Genomic DNA, 23,513 nt, shown 5'->3' on the forward strand with positions numbered 1-23,513 from the left:
GAAACAAAGAGAGAAAAACCAAATCAACAAAATTAGAAATGAAAATGGAGAGATCACAACAGACAACACAGAAATACAAAAGATCATAAGAGACTATTACCGGCAGCTATATGCCAAAAAGTGGACAACTTGGAAGAAATGGACAAATGCTTAGAAAAGTATAACTTTCCAAAACTGAACCAGGAAGAAATAGAAAGAAATAGAAGAAATCTTAACAGACCCATCACAAGCACGGAAATCGAAACTGTAATCAGAAATCTTCCAGCAAACAAAAGCCCAGGACTAGATGGCTTAACAGCTGAATTCTACCAAAAATTTAGAGAAGAGCTAACACTTATCTTACTCAAACTCTTCCAGAAAGTTGCAGAAGATCAACTTCCAAACTCATTCTATGAGGCCACCATCACCCTAATACCAAAACCAGACAAAGATGTCACAAAAAAAAAAAAAAAAGAAAAAGAAAAAGAAAACTACAGGCCAATATCATTGATGAACATAGATGCAAAAATCCTTAACAATATTCTAGCAAACAGTATCCAACAACATATTAAAAAGATCATACATCATGACCAAGTGGGCTTTATCCCAAGGAATGCAAGGATTCTTTAATATCTGCAGATCAGTCAATGTAATACACCACATTAACAAATTGAAAGATAAAAACCATATGATTATCTCAATAGATGCAGAAAAAAGCCTTTGACAAAATTCAACATCCATTTATGATTAAAAAACTCTCCAGAAAGCAGGAATAGAAGGAACATACCTCAACATAATAAAAGCTATATATGACAAAACCACAGCAAACATTATCTTCAATGGTGAAAAATTGAAAGCATTTCCCCTAAAGTCAAGAACAAGACAAGGGTGCCCACTCTTACCACTACTATTCAACATAGTTTTGGAAGTGTTGGCCACAGCAATCAGAGCAGAAAAAGAAATAAAAGACATCCAGATAGGAAAAGAAGAAGTGAAACTCTCACTGTTTGCAGATGACATGATCCTCTACATAGAAAACCCTAAAGACTCTACCAGAAAATTACTAGAGCTAATCAATGAATATAGTATATTTGCAGGATATAAAATTAACACACAGAAATCCCTTGCATTCCTATACACTAACAATGAGAAAACAGAAAGAGAAATTAAGGAAACAATACCATTCACCATTGCAGCAAAAAGAATAAAATACTTAGGAGTATATCTACCTAAAGAAACAAAAGACCTATACATAGAAAACTATAAAACACTGATGAAAGAAATCAAAGAGTACACAAATAGATGGAGAAATATACCGTGTTCATGGATTGGAAGAATCAATATTGTGAAAATGACTATACTACGCAAAGCAATCTATAGATTCATATGCAATCCCTATCAAGCTACCAATGATATTTTTCACAGAACTAGAAAAAATAATTTCACAATTTCTATGGAAATACAAAAACAAAAACAAAAACAAAAAAACCTCGAATAGCCAAAGCACTCTCGAGAAAGAAGAAAGGAACTGGAGGAATCAACCTGCATGACTTCAGGCTCTACTACAAAGCCACAGTCATCAAGAGAGTATGGTACTGGCACAAAGACAGAAATATAGATCAATGGAACAAAATAGAAAGCCCAGAGATAAATCCATGTACCTACAGACACCTTATCTTCGACAAAGGAGGCAAGAATATACAATGGAAAAAAGACAACCTCTTTAGCAAGTGGTGCTGGGGAAACTGGTCAACCACTTGTAAAAGAATGAAACTAGAACACTTTCTAACACCATACACAAAAATAAACTCAAAATGGATTAAAGATCTAAATGTAAGACCAGAGACTATAAAACTCCTAGAGGAGAACATAGGCAAAACACTCTCCGACATAAATCACAGCAAGGTCCTCTATGACCCACCTCCCAGAATATTGGAAATAAAAGCAAAAATAAACAAATAGGACCTAATTAAACTTAAAAGCTTCTGCACAACAAAGGAAACTATAAGCAAGGTGAAAAGAGAGCCTTCAGAATGGGAGAAAATAATAACAAATGAAGCAACAGACAAAGGATTAATCTCAAAAATACACAAGCAACTCCTGCGGCTCAATTCCAGAAAAATAAATGACCCAATCAAAAAATGGACCAAAGATCTAAACAGACATTTCTCCAAAGAAGACATACAGATGGCTAACAAACACATGAAAAGATGCTCAACATCACTCATTATCAGAGAAATGCAAATCAAAACCACAATGAGGTACCATTACACGCCAGTCAGAATGGCTGCTATCCAAAAGTCTACAAGCAATAAATGCTGGAGAGGGTGTGGAGAAAAGGGAACCCTCTTACGCTGTTGGTGGGAATGCAAACTAGTACAGCCACTATGGAGAACAGTGTGGAGATTCCTTAAAAAACTGGAAATAGAATTGCCATATGACCCAGCAATCCCACTCCTGGGCATGCACACCAAGGAAACCAGATCTGAAAGAGACACGTGTACCCCAATGTTCATCACAGCACTGTTTATAATAGCCAGGACATAAAAGCAACCTGGATGCCCATCAGCAGATGAATGGATAAGAAAGCTGTGGTACATATACAGAATGGAATATTATTCTGCCATTAAAAAGAATACATTTGAATCAGTTCTAATGAGATGGATGAAACTGGAACCTGTTATACAGAGTGAAGTAAGCCAGAAAGATAAACACCAATACAGTATACTAATGCATATATATGGAATTTAGAAAGGTGGTAATGATAATCCTATATGCAAGACAGAAAAAGAGACACAGATGTATAGAACAGACTTTTGGACTCTATGGGAGAAGGCGAGAATAGCATTGAAACATGTATTTTATCAAGTGTGAAACAGATCGCCGGTCCAGGTTGGATGCATGAGACAAGTGCTCAGGGCTGGTGCACTGGGATGACCCAGAGGGATGGGATGGGGAGGGAGGTGGGAGGGGGGATTGGGATGGGGAACACATGTAAATCCATGGCTGATTCATGTCAATGTATGGCAAAACCACTACAATTTGTAAAGTAATTAGCCTCCAACTAATAAAAATAAAGGAAAAAAAAAAAAGATTTCTTAATCTTACCCAATGTAAAAGAGATGCAGGGTAAAACTAAACTGATATAAAGTTATAAACCATCTGACTGTGTTGCTTTTTAAGATTTTGAAATTTAAATTAATAATAAATCAAATAAAAGTTCTTGAAGTTTTTATGATCTAATAAAATCATCTAGGATACTCTCTCCATTTTCAAAGAATATTATTTCTTATTTTGATTCTGAATTTTCTCAAAAAATTTCTCTTCCCAATATTTAGTGTATAGTGTAAGGTTTTAGTTAATCTTTTATGGGGGGGCGGTGGGTGGGGGTGGTAGTCTCTTGTGTTCAATGATGCCTCCTCAGTGCTAAAAAGAGCACTGACTGTGATGGACCAGGCACTTGTTGATAAATATTTGTGGGATGATAGTGGAGGGGTGGATCGTTGGAGTTCTAAGCTGCAGTTATTCTCTGTGTGTCAGGCACAGTGAGAGGTACATGATGAAGAGGAAGCTGAATGAGAATACGCTGAACACTGGGAGGAAGGGAGGAGTAAAGAGAGAGAGAGGTTGGTGGGCGAGAGGTATTAAGGACATTATTTCTTTCACCCAAGTGGATTTAAAGTAAAACTCCATGAATTTGATGTGGAATTTCAAACCAGACCTAATCACTATTCACTTCCGACATAGTAAATTTCACGCAGATTGCAGAGCATATGAAGCTTTCACCTTTTTAAAAGAAGTTCAGAAATTTGCCCTTTTCATTTTAGTCTATGGAAAATATCTGAATTTTTTTGTTTTTGTTTGTTTTTATCCAAGCATAGTTAATTCACAATGTTGTGTTAGTTTCATGGTATAGCAAATATATGTGTGTGTGTGTATTCTTTTTCATATTCTTTTCCATTATAGTTTTTTACCAGATGTTGAATATAGTTCCCTGTGCTATACAATCAGTCCTTGTTCATCTATTATATATATATATATTATTGTTTGTATGTTAATCCCAAACTCCTAATTTATCTCCCCTACCTACTACCCCTCTGCTTTGATAACCATCCATTTTGTTTTCTACACCTGTGAGTCTATTTCTTTTTTGTAAATAAATTTATTAGTATCATTTTTAAAGGATTCCACATGTAAGTGATACCATATGATGTTTGTCTTTGTCCAAATTACTTTGGGGTCTTCGCAGGTGGTGCTAGTGGCAAAGAACTTGCCTGACAATGCAAGAGATATAAGAGATGTGAGTTTGATCCCTGGTCAGGATGATCCCTTGGAGGAGGGCATGACAGCCCACTTCAGTATTCTTGCTTAGAGAATCCCATGGTCAGGGGAGCCTGGCCAGCTATGGTCCATAGGGTAGAAAAGAGTTGGACCCCTCTGAAGTGACTTAGCATGCAGGTCCATCTGTGTTTCATTATTTCATTCTTTTTTTTCATTGTTTCTTTATTTCAGTGCATACAAATTAAATTATGTCATTCTTTTTTTATGACTGGCTAATAATTCCAGTGTTTATGTATACAATGTCTTCTTTATCCATTCATCTCTTGATGGATGTTTAGGTTTTTTCCTTGTATTGTCTATTGTAAATAGTGCTTCTATGGGAACGCATGTATCTTTTCAAATTAGAAAAAAGGAATTCTTACATGAGCTTATCTGAAGGTGTGTATTAATATCTATAACACAGGCAGATCATTCAGACTTTTATAAGGAGTCAGAAGTTATAGAAAAAGGGACAAGACATACAAGACTTTTCTAAACTTCCACAGAAACTCTTTGAATAATTGATTTAACCACAACAACTGAATTATTTTATAAACTAGCCGATGACTGATATCCTGAACTGTATCAGAGAAGGGTGTGACTTTATACGAGAAAGCACCTGGAGATGATCAGAGCCTATCATATGGAAACACAGCTATGCCTTTGAAAAACTCTTAGCATCTTCAAATGCAAACTAGTGTAGCAATTTACATTATATTTCTAATCAGTTAACAATTAGTTGTTATAACTCAAACCTCAAACTGCTGAATGATGCCTTAATTTTTTACTTTGTGAAACTGGTTTGTAAGTAAATTGAAAGAATGCCAGTGTGCCTGTCTGTTCTATCACTTTTTTTCATTATTTGTCCTAGTATATTATTTTTCTCTCTTCTATACTGGAATGAACATTTGCAAGCAAAATACAGATTTGACAAAGTTGCTGGTGTCCTGCAGTGAGATGGATGATGTCTTTATTGACATATTCTCATTTGGATCATCTTAATCATTGGAGAGAGAGTCCAGACTTTATTTTGATCATGTGGCCCCCACATGCATCTATTCTAAACTTTCATAAACTTAAAAAACACTGAAGATATTAATTACACTACACTAGTATTTTGTTCTTTACTTACTAGTGTGTGACCTTGGGCAAATTACTCAAGCTCTTTGTGTTTCAGTTAGGTTATCTTTGAAATGAGAGCTCTATGGTACCTACTTTAGAGACATTGTAAGGGCCAGATGAATTAATGTATCCTAGAACAATTCTTGAGACATGGTAAGTACTCAATAAGCTGGCCATTCTTAAGATAATATTTAATATGCTATAATTTAATCTAATTCATTTCCATTCAGTCACTCAGTCGTGTCTGACTCTTTGTGACCCCATGAACTGCAGCACACCAGGCCTCCCTGTCCATCACCAACTCCTGGAGTCCACCCAAACTCATGTCCATTGTGTTGGTGATGCCATCCAACCATCTCATCCTCTGTCGTCCCCTTCTCCTCCTGCCCTCAATCTTTCCTAGCATCAGGGTCTTTTCAAATGAGTCAGCTCTTCGCATCAGGTGACCAAAGTATTGGAGTTTCAGTTTCAACATCAGTCCTTCCAATGAACACCCAGGACTGATCTCCTTTAGGATGGACTGGTTGCAATCTAATTAGTCAATCTATTAATGATCTAATTAATGTAGTATTTACGTAAATTCTATAAATTAAGGGTTCATTATGCTTCTATAAATGTGATTATTGAAAACACATCAAATTTATTTGAAATAACATTCAGTAATTTTTAAGAAACTTCTGTTTTCCCCCCTTGTTATTTACTCTCGAGGTTGTGTCTAACTCTTTTATGACCCCATGGACTATAGCCCACCAGGCTCTTTTGTCTATAGGACTTCCCGGGCATGAATACTGGAGTGGGTTGCTATTTCCTTCTCCAGGGGATCTTCCTGACCCAGGGATCAAAACTGCACCTCCTACATTGCAGGCAGATTTTTTTACCACTGAGCCACCTGGGAAGCCCTGTCCCCACTTATTTCTTACAAGTAAAACCATGTATGAAATGGCTTCAGAACATAAGAATTTATCAAAACATAGATGTAAAAACAGCTCAAGTGTGAATTTCCCCCATTTGTAATTCTTTCACATTTTAATATTTCCCTCTTAAAATGCAGCTGGAAATCCAATATAATACACTTGGACTGTTACCCCAACCATTAAAATTTATTTTCACTCTTAAATCTTCAGAGACATCCCTGGGCAAATTGAAGATACAGAAACAATAAGGAGATATTAAAATATCACTGATGGAGTTAATAGAAAGAAACACAGTTATTCCACTGGGCAGTTAGTCACTCTGTATTAAGTTATAGAAGTTGTAAGTTTGATAATTGTGTTGCATACATCTTGAGTTGCACTTCAAATCCTGCTGGTTCTATTTGTAGTCACTGGGCAATAACCGAGCTCCGCTCTGTTTCCACTGCCTAACAGAAGCTCACTTTTGGGCTTGAAATCTTTTATCTCTTGATCTTTGTTCTGGGCTTCTCTGAAACCCATACCTGTTTGGCACTCAGACATGTACAACCCATGGCGCCATCAGAGCCCAGTGGACGCCATGGATAAGGGCTTCCCTTTTCATTGTCTGGAACACAGTTCTGACACATTTCACAAGGCTTCTTGGGAAGTCCCAGAGCAATAGAGCACCACTCATCTGTGTGCGCCAAGTCGCCTCAGTCGTGTCTGACTCTTTGCAACCCCATGGGCTATAGCCTGCCTGGCTCCTCTGTCCATGGGAATTCTCCAGGCAAGAATACTGGATAGAGTGGGTTGCCATTTCCTCTTCCAGGGAATCTTCCTGACCCACGGATCAAACCTGCATCTCTTATGTCTCCTGCATTGGCGTGTGGGTTCTTACCATGAGCATCGTCTGGGAAGCCCTCACTCATCTGTAACCATGGCCAACTTAATGGACTCTTGTCCTGTCTTTCCCATGTTCCCTGTTTTAAGCCCTTTGCCCCTCTTTCCTTCTCTTTGCAATCACTTCTGTAGTAAACTATCTGCATGCAAACCTTAGTCACAGGCTCTGCTTGCAAATCAACCCAGGGTAATACAATATTTTGATTATTATTATTATGTGTTTATGATACAAGAAAAATGATCAGACCTAAGGTTACCATAACTAGGATGATGAAATAGATGTAAAAAATAAAATGTTAATTTTCTGGAAGAATTTGATTCCACATTCTTGAAAAAAATAACATAACGATAGGAGTTCATGAAAATGAGATGTATGCATACTCTAAACCACAAGGGAGATCTTGTTAAGGGTGTGTTTTACAGGAAGTACTAGGTAAAAAAAGAAGTTATACCCATTTCAGACTATTTGTAACTCAAAATAACTCCCACTTATAAACATGGATTTATGGAGGTAGTAAGGCTCCTTGTTTAAAGACTTGGGGAAAAAACAAAAACAAAAAAAACTTTCCTAGTACTGTTTTATTCACAGATGTAGGATGGAGAGAATAAAGAAAATAAGGAAGGTGGTAAACAGGAAGCAGAGTTATTAAGGGAAAGTTTGGGTAACTTCAGTTCAGTTCAGTTCAGTTCAGTCGCTCAGTCATGTCCGACTCTTTGCGACTCCATGAATCGCATCACACCAGGCCTCCCTGTCCATCACCAACTCCTGGAGTCTACTTAGTTATGGCTAAATTATGGCAAAGTGGTCTCCTTCCTTCAGCTCTTTGCAGACCTCAGTTACATAACAGGAAGGAAAACAAGACTATCGCCTGGTTTGGAAAATCTCCAGGTTTTGGCTTCCCTGGTGGCTCAGATGGTAAAGAGTCTGCCTGCAGTGTGCGAGACCCAGGTTCAATCCCTTGGTCGGGAAGATCCCATGGAGAAGGAAATGGCAACCCACTCCAGTATGCTTGCCTGGCAAATCCCATGGATGGAGAAGCCTGGCAGGCTACAGTCCATGGGGCTGCGAAGAGTTGGACACAACTGAGCGACTTCACTTTGCCTCCTCTGGAAGCATTTCCCATAGAGGGAGGCCAAGACAGGTAAAGCAAACCCACAAAGTGTTACATATACATCAGAGATTGGCAACCAATGATGCAGATGCAAAGGTGGCAGAGACAACTGTAAGGGCCATGGGAGAAGCCACCACTAAGAAGCATGAATGTGCATGTGTGTGTGTGTGTGTGTGTGTGTGTGTGTGTGTGTGTGTGTGCATGCACCGATGGGTGTGTGATGAGGGGGCACTGATGTCGGTCATGTAGAGTCAGTTTTAGAGGATTCTAGAGTATTAAGAATTTGGAAAAAAAATAAAATTAAAAAAAAAAAAGAATTTGGAAATGTCCAAACAGGATACAAAAATTTCATATTTTACATGATTATGTTTAACAAATCAATGATATTAGTAAGGAAACCTTTTTATTGGGAGCAATGATAGATTCACAGGAAGTTTAAAGATAGTACAAGAGGTTCTTGTGCATCCTTTACCATTTCCTCCAACACTTGCTTTTTACATAGCTAGAGGACAATATCAAAACTGGGAGGCTGACACCAGTACACTGGCCGTGTTGCTCTGTGCTGTTTTATCTCGTGTATAGTTTCATGTGGCCACTATTGCAAGCGAGATGCAGAGCTATTCCATTACTACCCCCATTACAGTCATACTTGATCCCCTCTCTGCCACCTCCCCCATCTCTGAAAGTCATTGATCTTTACTCTGTAGTTTTATCATTTTGAGAATTTTATGTAAGTGAAACCACACAAAAGGAAACATTTTCAAATTGGCTTTTTTTTTTTTCCACTTAGCATAATGCCCTTAAGATCAATCTGAGTTGGTGTATGTGTAAATAGTTTGTGCAAATAGTTTGTTCTTTTTTAGTATTCAGTCCACTGTACGGACTTCTTCATTTGCTTATTTGCTATTTGAAAGTCTTGTTTGGAAATGTTGGGACAGAATTACAAAATTTGCATGTTTTAAATACTTAATACTTAAAAAATCAATGCTATTAAATGCTCAGGTACCACCTCCTGAGATTCTGAATCAATTGTTCTGAGATTGGGCCCAGGAATCTGTATTTTTTTTTGTAAAAAAAACAAGCCAAACAAATGAGTTCTCAAGAGCATCCAGAGCTGAGAACCACTGGAGAGAGATGGTGTGGAGGGAAAAGGCAGAGGGAGAACAAGCTATGGATGAGCTTATAAGGTGCTGCAGAAACATTTCACTTGCTTTAAAATTTCTTCCTCTAAGTAATAATTGGCTGGGTATAATTGATAACCTAGAATTCCTATTTTTATGGTAACTGAAGAGTGTTCAGGCACCCCAAGGAAGAGGATCAAGGGGTGCCAGACACAACACTTGGTAGACTGCTCTGTAACTCCCTTAAGGAAACTTTAATGAGTTGTCTTTCATGAGCCACAAGTTATAATTTGATCAAATCCAGCCATGAATCTACCACAGTTATTCCTCCATAGCATTTCTCCTTTGGTGCCATACAACATCCTGGTTACATTTGGATGAAACCAGTATTAAAGACATTCTGTCCCTGTCTCCCTTTGAGAATTCAGCTTTGAATTCTGAACTGAGTTTTCACAAGGTTTTGAATTCCTCCTACATTGTCCTCTCCAGACACCCATCTCCCCTCCTTCAGGGCTGCTGTTTGCAAGTCCAGTGATCTGGCAAGGCACCTCCCAGGCAGTCAGAATACAAATAACACTTTAAAACTCCATACGCTGTGGCAGGATTTTTCATTTTAATTTCATGCCTGTAAACAGGGATTCTTCTTAGTCCTTCCTTCTGTTTTTCTGAATTTCACTCTGAAAGCCCTACATGACTTGACAACATATTTGTAATGAGCTGATGCCCATCAATCAAATATTTTCTTCCATCACCAGGCATTAGGGGCAGGAGGGAGTTCTGCAACTAGTCCAGCCTTCCTGTGATTCAGAGCATTTGTTTTAATATATCTCAAGGATAACTGGAAAGCAAAAATGGTCAAAAAATTTTTTTAAGAAAAACCTTACAGTAATACATGAACCCGTCCTATTTATTCACTGAGCTATTTCTGTATTTAGTGAGATCAAGGGTCTTTAGGGAGAGCAAGCATGCTCACATTTAAGTACATATTCTTTTACCAACAGTTATATATTATTGTAGCAAAATCAGAAGACCTTGATTTAAAAAGACCACTGATTGTCATTTATAAAAAACATGCAATGTGCCCATAATCAATGAAGTCTTCTAATTTTTGACAGTTCAATCTTCAATCTATATATGTTATTTGAAAATATAATAGTACATTTCTTGTTTTAGCCTTGTAGTTAGAAGTAGCTCTGTTAGTAATAGCTATAGACTAACATATATCTGTCATCTAAAGCCCTTAGTCTAAATAAAGAAACCACTGCAGGTTGGTTGCTAAAAAAACTAATTATTTCAGTTGTTTTGGGAGAAAATGTTACATATCTCATAGCACCCTAATTTACTGATGATTAGTTTTTATGCTATCTAATAGAATGACACAAAAGGAAACTAATTAAGTTGTACAACTTGATCAAGTAACAAGAACATAACTAAATATAAAACTTTTATGTTGATGTTCTATGGGGATAAATATCCACGTGAATTGCTAGTAAGTAAAACTAGCTATGACATGCTGCAGCTAAAATGATTCTGTCAGTCGCATTTCACTACCATCCAATGAATTATCAGGAGAGCAATGTGACACAGCTCTGTATTACCTATTTGAATTATACTTTAGATGAAACTTTATTTTTAATATTAGTTCTTTGGTGAAATTCTGATCCAATTAAAGATCTTTCTAATGTGTGTTTTCACCTTTAGATCTCAGTTGCATCTGTCAAGATAAATGAAGATTGTTTTATGATTCCCTGACTAAGAATTTTATCATGTAGGTTCATTAGACCCTGTCTAGGCTGGTTAGTTCATTTGATTAAAGCTGGGGCTCATGACAGAAAGGTCAGGGGTTCAGTTGTGTCTAAGTTAATTTTCCTTGACCTCTGTTTACATACTAGATTCTGAACAACTTCTTATAGATCTGTCGTTCACCTCAATTCACCATCAGGAAAACAACTCTATCTCACTGACTTGGTGGCATTTGACTTGTGCATTCTATTAATACCTGAGCATTTGCTTATTGGTTAATTTGGTGATTGCAAAAACCTACTTAACATTTAGTGTCAATTAGTGGATTTTGCTTTTCTGGGATTGCTGTAGTCAGAAACATTTAGGAATTTATTTGATCATTTCAGAATTAACTTTGTTTAAATAAATTTCCTATAAATAGTCATTTATCCTCACCTTGATGCCACTGGGAATTATCTGAATATTGATTACTGCCAACCTGTGGATCTGATCCTGTTTCCCCCTCTCCCTTTAACCCTGCTAACGGTATAAGTCCAATCTGCTTCAAAGCATTTCTTTACAATGTTAAGAAATCTCCTGAGGGTGCTTTATATGTCCTTTATATAGTCTCCTTCAACTTCTTTTGGGTACCATTTTCTTTCAGTTTTAATTTGGCTTTGGAGGCAAGGATTCCCAATGGCCAGAGTCCCTCTGATATTTGCCAAGACCCCACGAGCTTGAGCTGTATGGAATGATCTGGCCTTGCAGCTGCTCCATTTCTTACTCCAGGAGAGAAAGTGCTCTTGAAACTCCTTCCCCCTTCTCATGTTATACTCTGATATACAAGCCTGAGAGCGCTGCTGGTTGATAAATATATTTTGGTGAAACAGCTCCACCCTTTTAATTCCTAGATTTTTAATCACGGCTCTTTTTAGTGGTGTGGTGTGGCTGGAGCTGGCTTGCCAGCTAAAAATTTGAAATCAGCCAACTTTGGAGATTTCACGCCGTAGAAATCAGCAAGTGCTCCTATTTAGGATATCTTTTTTCCCTAGAGAGCCATTTACCAGCACACACTGGCTCTTTCTCCGTCTCTTATCTTCTCTCCAAGACTCTGCTTGGGACCATGGAAATGGGGAAATGGTTGGACTGACAGGATGATACACTTTCTCAATCCTGACTCTGGACTTTAAGCCTTAAAATCTTTCCTTAGAGCCTCTCCCCCTCTTCTAGGGAGGCTCAGGCTCATAGGTTCTTAATGAAAACAGAATCCATGTGGGTCCCTCTACTCAAGCAAAGGTCCCAGGCCCTTTCAACCCCACACATGGAGTTAACACAATTTGGGCTATAAGTCTGATACTGCTCGACTCTTGGCTCCCTTAGGAAGATAGATAAAGGGACCTTTTTGTGTATCATCATTCTCAAATACATATTTTTGAATTTTTCAGACATGCATTGAAAAAAAAAAAGGAGTTTAGGATCTTAGTTTGGGATAACCATTACTAGCTGCAATGTATCATTTACCAACTTACTGATTGCTTTCTCCTCAAGTGCCTCCCATACCCCTTACTGATTATGTCAGGGCAATTGAATACAATGAAGAAATCACTTTAATAGCAATACTTGGGTATTGGAAAAGAAATAGCCATTTCTACAATAAGAATGATTTGATGTAACTTAGTTCTTTTTAGCTAATCAGTAAGCTTCATTTCTTATGCCATGCCTTCAGGTATTAAAAGAAAGGCTCAAGTGTTTTATTTAAGTTAAACTAATTAAAACCTTTAAAAATTCAATATTCCAACTTTCATGACCTCAGTTAAATGCCTTAATTGCATTATGTCACTCTTTAACATGAATTAAACTCCAAAGTATTATAGTTACAAAGTTCTTATGAATCTTACCCAGACTAGCAACATAATAGGGTTATTAAATTAAGGTTAATTAGAAGAAATACCAAGGTTCCTACAATTTATTTATTCTTTTTCAAAAGCAGAATAATTTCCATTACTTACTTTATATGTATTGTAGAGTATAAAGCAATCTCATGCTTCTTCCCAAAGGGCAGGAAGTTGAAATCTGAACACTTTCACCCTCTTAACTAGTACAGCACAGGAGGTATCTGTGCATATAACCTCCTATGTCCATAATTATTAGCATCTTTCAAAAATAAAACAGTGTATCAGCAATATCTTGATACACTAAAACAATGTCTTGATACATAAAACACTGCATGTTTTTGACAGATTTATTGAACAACCTCTCTGTGCAAGGCACTGTGCTACATAAGAGGGGTAAAGTGATAAACTAGACTGTTCTTGTCCTCATGGGGCTCCTGTCTTGGGGAGGATATAGATACATAATCAAACTGCTATAAAACAACATGTGAAGACATTGAATGTACAGAGAAGGGTGCTCATCTACCTGGGAAGCAGAACAAGAAAGTCTACCAAAGTCTGTGCATAACTGTTTCAGCCACTGCTTTATTTGGGCTCAAAGCTATTTCCACGCCTTGTAAACTGAGATGTGTAGATGAAAGATGTATGATCAGTGTGGACTATTAGCCACGTTCTCCTATTCTGATTCTTCTCAGTTATTGAGCCATTACTAGTGAAAATCTGATTGGAGCACTTGGCTCTGTGCTTGATACCATTATTTTCCTTCAATTTATTTGGAGCTAGCGCAAAAGCGATGGTCTAGTATGTGTTCTGATAGCCCCCTCCCCAAGAGGTATGCTATATAGTTATATTAAGTTACCTCTTAGAGTTCTTTGTATTCAGAATTATAGTTCCTGACTTTTCAAAATTATCCTTTGCATACATTTGCCTTCCTTATAAGATGAAAAGTGAACTTCATCCTGACATGAAGACTGATCATATAATCTACATTTAAAAGTAACATACTTCTCTCAAAATAACTTTTCAAAAATATGCAGCCATCAAAATTCAGTATGGTAAGGCTTCTTTACACATGGCAGACAACACTCTTCTAGAACATTGTGGAGATGCATTCAGATTAGGATGTCATGTCCTGCCTAGTTAATCAGGGTGGAAATGCTTCTTTGAGTAGAACATTGTGTATTTTTTTGCAGTGATGTATTTCTGAAAGATGATCTTCAAACAGTGCAAACACTCTTTGATCCTTTTCCCATAATAATTTGGTAAGAACAAATTGCTGAAGTATGTTGGCCAAATATGTTTTCTTATCATGCATTGCTTTCAGCATTAGTTATCCTTTAGTTATTAGCTTTATTCCTTGCAGGCCTGATTTTTCTCAATAAAATAACAAGTGTTAATTAAAATCATTTTGGAAATGACCCAAAGTCATTTAAAATATCATGGTAGGTGGGACACGTAATGTGGAACTCTTCATAGTTAACTGTCCTCATAGTTAACTAATGACCTGTTCTCTTTGGATGTACAAAGCACAGATGGATGTACAAAAGCAGTCAAACAGGTGACTTCAGGGACCTTGTCAAGTTTATTACTTCTGGCCTAATTGTAACTTCAAAAAAAAAAAAACAATCCCACACAGAAAACTTCACTATCCACAGCATGTCCTAGACCCTTAGAGTAGGACTTATAGGTAGATGTAGTTGCAGACACTTAATAATTGACCTCTTTCGCTGGTGGCTCAGATGGTAAAGACTCTGCATGCAATGCAGGAGACCGGGTTCAATCCCTGGGTCAGGAAGATCCCCTGGAGAAGGAAATGGCAGCCCACACCAGTACTCTTGCAGGGAGACTTTCATGGGCAGAGGAGCCTGACAGGCTACAGTCCATTGGGTAGCAAAGAGTCAGACAAAAACTTTCACTTTTTCCCTGGTCGCTTAGATGGTAAAGAATCTGCCTTCTATGCAGGAGACCTAGGTTCGATCTCTGGGTGGGGAAGATCCTCTGGAGAAGGGAATGGTTACCCACTCCACTATTCTTGCCTGGAGAATTCCATGGCCAGAGGAGCCAGACAGGCTACCCTGATAGTCCACAGGGTAACAAAGAATTGGACATTACTGAGTGACTAACACTTTTAAAAAAGTTTTTCACTTTTTCAGAGGATAATCCAGAGGAAACCTACAAGGTGCCCTGGCAAGTCTTCAAGTTTGAAAAGTGATTTTTTTTTCTTCTGCTAGCAGCTTATTAACTTTGTTAAGATTTTAAAAGGAAATAATTTTGAAATAGCAGTTGACAAAGATCCAAATGACTTCCAAAGAGAACTGGGTGGTGAGGATCATGATACACTGGATGCGTTTCTGAGGGCGACTTCAGAATCAGCTACTCAGGAAACTTTAAAAAGAGAATTTATACCCTTTTAATAATGTCATGAATAATGGTAGCATGATGTGGGGTGGTCCTTGAGGAAATGTGGAGTGACTGCTCAAGCATTCTTCAATTTTGAAATTCTATGATAAATGAATCTATTTTTCTTAAAACTGTTCAGAACAAGGCTCAGGGTTTTCAATTTAAGCACAGGTTTATAAAAATTTATTTGGTTACTTCTAACACCAGTTAGCAAGCTTCTTAAGCAAGGCAGGCATCTGGAAATCATTCTCAAATTAGGGGTCAGGCCTTGAACAGGCTGGTTTCTGAACCTCAGGTTGCCACATGAACTTCAGCAACACCATAAATGTTGCCAGATGGAGAGAGTGCCATGACCCAATTTCTCCATACACATGTTCCATTTACTTTACAGCCTCCAAGCCTGATAAATAAGGAGTGCTTCATCCTGTTTTCTGGGGTGGCAGTGTTTGCCATGCAGGTGGAATACAGGCAGGTAGAATTTCATACCGTGCTAAATCACAGCATTCTGAAAAACTCGGGGCCTTGCAAAAGGCCATATCTCAAAAAAGTTACTGCTTCAAATAAATGTGCCATTTTATAAAATTACACCTACTGTATCAGAAAAAAAATGTTCTTTCATGTGAGTGACATTTATATGACTGTCATTTATACGGAATAGGACATTCTCACACAGCAAGGCTGAAGAATTGGTTTGGAAAACTGAGAGTATTCTCTGAATGATGAAAGTGGTGCAAGTCCAAGATAGTCAGTAGAAAAGGACTGTCTCTCCACAACTGGGTATTTTCCCTAAAAAAGTGAAACCTGCATTATTATGAAGAAATAAATTTCTTAGATGTACGTATATCATTGATGAAGTTTTCAATGTATTTCAAACCTGCAAGCATCTTTAGTCATGGGTTTTTACCTTGTTAGAGGTGGATTTTGTGGCTACTCTGCTCCAGTAGTCTTTTGTTTTACTGTGTGGAAACTGAGGCTGAGGTATTGAACTTCTAATTAGAACTGAGAATAGAATTCTCCAGTCCCACCCCTGCCCTATTCTCCATCCAGTTGACTTTCCTTTAGACCAGTCATCTTCTAAAGAAAGTTTTAAAATTACTATCCAGAGGGGAAAAGTACCTTCCAACTGCCTCTGGACAAACAGGGAACCAAAGGTTTTATTTACTCTTCGCGTGGGTTACATTCCAAAGCCGCATTTCTCTGGAAAAACAATTGCTAAAGATCAAGGATGGAAGCAGTGGCAAATCTCAGGACGCATTTTCAGCTCTTGGCCAAGAAGTGTACTCCGATCTGAGACTGCCTTTATCTAGAAGTAAGATACAGAGAGTAGTCCAAAGCCCTAAGTCTTCCTTCTTAGGGCTCCTCTGCACCCCGAGGAAGCAAGAGAGAAAACTCCTGGAAGCAAGCCTTTTGCTGAATTACTTAACTCATCCCGCCACACCCTTGGGTGGTCTTGCACCTTCTTCCCAGGGCGAGCAGGTTTGCGGAGCGGAGTCCTGGCAGCAGGGATTCGAGGTGGGCAGAAGCTGATAAGGGAGGGGAGCCCTGTGGCGAAAGGTATCAGGCGTAGGCCGGCAGCAACATGACCCACCTGCGGGAGAGGTGCTTCCGAAGCGGCTGTGGTCCAGCGCCGCTGCGGCAGGGCGCAACGAGGGCCAGGCTGGACGGGGAGGCGGCTCGGTGCTCTATGCTCCGGCGCCTAGCCACACTTGGTTTAAGAAGCCCCAGAGCGGAGGGAGGGCTCGCTAGATTGCGCAAGGGAAGCGGTGAAGAAAGCGCTTCCAGGAAGAGTTGAAGCTGGGAATCCCAGACAGCTGGGAGGACCAGAAATTCCGGTGCTGCCACGGCTGCTGTTGCTGCGGATGTTGACATTGATCTCGGGCCAGTGAAGTTTTTAAAGGATTTTCCCCAGACCCTTTGGGATCTTGTGCATCCCAGGCAGATTGAGGCTTGGAGAGGCTGAGGAGGACCCCTTTTCTGAAGGAACCAGAGAGGCTACTTTGAAAAGCTGAGAAGACACCACCTGGTTTTGGTTTCTAGGCATTTCCCCCTGTGCCATAGTGTCTTAACTCAGAGGTGACATCTTTCTCCTCTACCGGGAAACCTTGGGTTTGGAGAGGGGGGGCCATAGATTGGATGATCTTGAATTTGGAGGTCTTAATTTAGGTACATTAAATGGTTCAAAGAAAACAAACCAAGTAAGAGAGAGGGATGGTAATGAGGATGCCAATGTGTGTCTATACTTATATAATATTGGATAATAATAGTGCAATTATATATATTGGACTGATAGGTCTCTACTTAGAAAGAGCTCAAGGGTCACACCTGTGATGGCTTAAAGTTTAGCTAACCATGATCATCTATGGGGCAAAGCACAACTGCACTCCAAAACCCGGTAGTCTAGAGCCCAGAGCCTTCTCAATCTGTCTCTCACCCAGTCACCTGATCTTAATGATGTGCTTGCCCAGGGTAAGATGTTCAGCCACATGGGGCGGGGGGAGCTTTTCCCAGCACTTTTGAGTCAAATCCCTTTCTGCCTGGACTGCGACTCTCCCCAGAGCACCTCATGGAGTCAGGTCAGACACCATGTCTTCCAAGAGGTCTTCTTTGAGCCACTTGTTCTAATTAAGCTTTTCTTTCTCCATACAGTGTAATTTATTCTTCTACTACAGAAGTTAGGATAATTTGCCTCTTAAGAAAATTATTGCATATCTCCTTTCCTGGTCTGCAAGCTTCAAGGGTTGACACTCTATTCTTTTCAGCCTGGAATTCTCCACCACACCTAGCACAGGTACTTGGCATATAACAGGCACTCAACATTTATTGCACTCTTTAGTAAATCTACCACCAGTTATATTTTGCAGAAGGCTCATCAGGTAGAATTCTTCGGGGATGGAAGAATGTAAAAAAGTATTCATTGCTTTTACAGCATCTGATTTTCCCAGTCTGAAGACTCACAGGGTGAGAGAAGGGTGTAGCAAGGAAGGAAGGCTTCCTTCTGTGCCTCTAAGAAGCCTCACAGTTGATCAACACAGTTGCTGTGACTTGCTCCTGGTCTAGCATCTGGGTTTAAGCCTTGTGGGCACAAAAACCCGATTCTTAGCACATTGAACCTGGTACTTACAATTAGAATGCTGATTTGTTAGTGGTCAGTGGAGTATAAAGCAAATAGTTAGTGTGAAATATGGTTGCTATGGGCACCAGACATTGTGGCCACCACATAGTCTCCCAGTAGGCACATCCCGTGGAGGCCATTTTATGTAAAAGGTTGTTCCATAAACAGGGGAAGTGAGTTGTAAGATTGCAAAATTGCTGGCATCTAGCCATTCACCAGGCATAAGGTGGCCACCAGAAGCAGACAGCTGAGGGCTATGGACCAGGTCACTCTGGTTTCTGGGCAGTGTTTGGATCCTTGTTAAGTTGACAAAATAGAAAATCATATTCACAAATGCAGCCTCCCATTAATAATGGAATCATTTCTTTAGATGATTGGACAAATAATCATTGCTTTAGATAAACATTATTAGCTGGACAAAAAATTTTGAAGCCCAATTTTTATTACAGGCAGATATATTTCAGTTAAATAAGCTGTTTTCTTTGCCAAAGGCAACTCCCCAGAAAGGGAAGATTAAAATGACTGGAATATGAAAGATTTAAAAAAAATTATCTTTATTAGTACCAAATTTAAGAGATATTTGACTTATTTATCTTGTGGTTTAAGAATTGATTTTTCCCTTGGTCTTAGGAGGGACCCACAGTTTGTAAGTCTCCGAATCTTTCCTTAAGCCTTTACTGTAGGGCAAAATTAAGCTTCCAAAGTTGCCAGGCACTGGAAAACCCGAGGATTTTTCCCTTGGCAGGATTCACCCTTCTCCCTGTAGCATTATCATTGGAACTCCAGATAAGCCTTCCCAGATGTTGCACACCATCAAAGAGGTCCTGTTCAGAGATTTCCATGGGGAATGTGCCCTGAGTCTTTCCTGTTATTTCTTCTCCTGCCAGCCTACTACCTCCATTTTTATACATGGCAGAACTTAGGAAAATTGATGAAGTAGAGCTAAAGCTAGTGTTCATTAAGTGTTATTAAGTGATTGGATTAAAGTGTGTCATTAACATCTTGTATCTCCTTTTTTCTGTCATTTTCCTCCTTTTTAGGGACCCTCTTCTGTGCAGCTCCAGGTCTTACCCATTTGTCCCTCTTCCCTATTGTCTGTGCTCATAGTATATATACCACACACATTTTTATGGGGTAGGGCTTTCAACATGTGCTGGCCCTAGATGTTATTGACTTGATAGCCTATCTAACCCGAGAAGGCAATGGCACCCCATTCCAGTACACTTGCCTAGAAAATCCCATGGACGGAGGAGCCTGGTAGGCTGCAGTCCATGGGGTCGCTAAGAGTCAGACACGACTGAGCGACTTCACTTTCACTTTTCACTTTCACGCATTGGAGAAGGAAATGGCAACCCACTCCAGTGTTCTTGCCTGGAGAATCCCAGGGACGGGGGAGCCTGGTGGGCTGCCATCTATGGGGTCACACAGAGTCGGACACGACTGAAGCGACTTAGCAGCAGCAGCAGCAGCAGCCTATCTAACTAGCAGGTATTAAGGAAATTTTGATCAGCTTAAAGATTTATCTTCTAGCTATTTTGAGGGGAAAAAAACTTGAAGAACCCCTCGGGATGTCTCTGCCTACTCAAAGAAATGAGTCTCAAGTTGGGGATGGCAAGCACACTGGGAGATAGTTTTGAATATGAGTATAATGATTTTTTAGTTTGCTCATCATTCAGGGCCAGGATGAGGGTGAAGTGAGTGAGGAGTTTGGGGCAGAAAATTTGAGGAAAGGCTCACTGTCAAAACCAAACTTCCATAAACTAAAAATGAGTGTCTGATTAACTTAAATTTTGCCCTCTTGGTGCATCTCTGGACTCCTCTTGTCCTGGCCTTGCAGAATCCATTTCCTTTCTGCTAATCATAGACCCATTTTTTTCTTTGAGAAACACCCTTGCACAATCCCTTGTCCAGTTGGAAGCGGTAGCACTGCTGGGATTTCAGGAATAGACCCATTACTCAGGTTTGGCGGATACACAGCAATTGGCTCAGTGATTACCTAAGCTGGGCCGATAGGAATCTTTCCAGAGGGTTGTTGAGCTGCTAGAATGTAAACCTGGGTGGCTGTGAAGAGAGAGTGAGCCTGAGAAAGCAGCCACTTCCAGGGAAAGGAGAGCAAAGAGATGGAAAGAGACCGATTTCTGAAGTTGCTGGAACTTCATACCGCTGGGTTTTTCAGTTACAAGAGTTGATATTTGGGTGTTTGCCTAATAAAATGGGATTGGGTACGATGAGAAGGTCATCTGATCAGTCTTGCTTCTCCAGTCATACCACATGTTTAAGGTGCTTTCATCATAGAAAAGGATGACATTTGTTGTTTTGGAAAAAAGCTTCCAAATTTTCTTGTAGCAGATCTGGGCCATGGGTAAGCAATCAATCTCTGTGGTTGACACTTCTATGCTACTTCCCGGTGGACTTGGAAATTTAATTTCTTGTCCCAGCAAATTTCTTTTTCTACTCTTTTCCTACTTTTCCAGGAAGTGAGCTATCCACCCCACCCCCCTGAACTATAAAATTGTAAAGGGTACAGTAAAGAAACCCACACCATGGACCTGGTTTTAACTTATTTTTAGGATTCCTGCCAACACAGAGAAGGAAGCAAAACCAAACATTTTGCCACCCACTTGTACCCAAAAAAAGTCCTGATGGGAAAATATGCCAGACACTGACAATAGCAGAGACTGAGCCAGGAGATGATGTCAGGAATGACAATAAAGAATTTAAAAATAAAACATGCCCTAAAGAAACTCTCACTAGAAATTCAAGAGAAGGTATAAGTGGAAGAGTTGTGTGTGTGAGATGAGTGAATAGTAATATTTTTAAAAGTCCCTGACTGCGGGTGAAGGGCGGCTACTTCTGGGAATTAGAAATGGGCAAGAAATACCAGTCCCTTTTATCCGGGTCTCTGATTCTCCAGGTCACAAAGTCTGTGTTAATGTTGGAGATTCCAAGGCCACTGGCAGGGCTGTGAACAGATCATCCCCAGTAGAAATCTGGATGTGGGCCAAGCCACACCTGCTGACCTCAGTGGTGGTCAATTAGTTGTGACACTATCAAAGAACAAGATGTTCAAAATAGTTTGAAGAGATAGGGAAACTTTTAAGTTGAGTTGATGTTTTGATAAATGACACTGTTACTAACGGAGATGTTCTTTGGTAATCCTAAAACTGAAGATAAGATGCCTCAGTTTCACCCCAGCATCCCAGTAGACATGCTGATATATCAAGCTGCGGGAAGAGCTCTGATTCAACAGAGGGTGGTGACTACTGTTAACACTGCAGGTATTATTAGTAAAGACAATTCCAGTCCAGTCAATCTACGCTTGGTGCCAGTAAAGGCAGGTTAGTTGGATTTTCAGTTGCTAAAGAGGAGAAAAAGATTCAAGCGCATTTAGCTTCATCCATTGTCCTGTTCACCTTCAAACAAAGTTAGCAATGAGTCAATCATAGGAGGAAAAGAAAAGGACAAGAAGAATTAAAATATTAGGTATATTTTTATTTTTGCATATTTTTAAAATATTTGTAAGGATAAATTACTTATAAGAGTTATTTTTCTTGGAATAGCCTTAAAGATAACTCTAAAACTTCCTCTGTCATGCTGGCAGGGAAATACCAAATCTAGGTGATTTATTTTATATTCACAGATTATTTGCCACACCATTGATTTAACTACTATAGGTTGTTTTGGGTTATATAAAACTTCTTTTTAAAGTATTAATTAAAATATTTGAAAAAATAATGCACAGGTGCAAAATTCAAGATATGAAAAGGGTACTTGAAAAACACATTTTTTTCCTGGGTTTTCCTGCCTGGAGGCTACCATTTTGATGATTTATTGGGCTCCTTTCACAGACAGACTATGCACATAAAAACACATACTTATTCTTAAAAATACAAATGGCAGCCTACTAGTCACATTCTTTTACATCTTGCTTTTTTCACTTATTGTAAATCCAAGATCATTCAGAATAGAGCAGTTAAGGCAATTCTATTTAAAATTACACACATACATACCTAGCTCCCTTCCTTTGCTTCCCTTTTCTTTTATTTCTAAACCACTCCTTACTTTGTAACACACTGTACTTGAATTATTTATTATGTTTATTGTTTGTCTTTCCTTGGAATGGAAGCACCATGAAGACAGAAAATTCTTGTATAATGTATACTTTGTTGTATATGTAACACCTAAGTGACTAGTGCATAATAGTGTCTCAAAAAGGACGTAATGGACTGGTCTAGATTTTACTTCCTGTGTTTAAATCTCTTCCTTTGCAATTAAAAAGTCATTTTAAAACTGGAGAAAATCAAACAAAAAACTTAAGGCAACATCAAAATCTTTCACTGCATTGCTACACTTATTGAAAATACTGTAACTATTGCTTCTTCTACCCTACCCCCCTCAACTAAATCAGCAGATCTTCAAAAACTCATATTCCATTCTAACAAGAAATCTTCAAAGGATTATTGTAGGCAGTCATAAATTTTCTTTAAAAAACAAAAATATTGTTTATTCAAATATTGTTTGAACTATTTCAACAAATACTGATGAATGAGTTAATGAATAGTTTGAAGGGAAAATGGTGGACTGATAGAAGCCCCTATGTAAAGGAGATATGTATAAATATAAGATATTTGAAATCATTCATGTCAAAAACATTGGTGAGATTAAACCTGTGCTTCAGTAGCTAAAGTGAAATATCCACGTAGCCGTCTCTGCTGATTTCCACACAGGTTTGTGCTCAAGTTGTTCAGAAAAGGCCAAATGCCTTCAGCTACTTTATCTCTTCCTATTCCCAGGGTTCTGCTTTTCTGCAGACTTTTTTTCATCTATAATCTTTTCACTTAATTACTTCTTTCCCAAGTCCATATCACCTATGTCTGCAATAGCATTTTGTGAAAATATAATAGAGTTCTCGGGCCTTTTTTGGAGAGTGTCTCTGTAGT

General features: G+C 38.9%; 1 protein-coding gene across 1 annotated transcript in view; it reads right to left on the minus strand.

The window, feature by feature from the left end:
- Positions 1–17,307, minus strand: part of STEAP4 (STEAP4 metalloreductase) — a 30,450-nt gene extending 13,143 nt beyond the window's left edge. The window contains exon 1 of the mRNA XM_043463404.1: positions 17,050–17,307. The gene's annotated coding sequence lies outside the window, so the exon portion shown is untranslated. The remainder of the gene's footprint in view (positions 1–17,049) is intronic.
- Positions 17,308–23,513: the final 6,206 nt, after the last annotated feature.

The sequence above is a fragment of the Cervus canadensis genome, chromosome 3 (assembly GCF_019320065.1).
Source record: "Cervus canadensis isolate Bull #8, Minnesota chromosome 3, ASM1932006v1, whole genome shotgun sequence".
Classification (NCBI taxonomy): domain Eukaryota; kingdom Metazoa; phylum Chordata; class Mammalia; order Artiodactyla; family Cervidae; genus Cervus; species Cervus canadensis.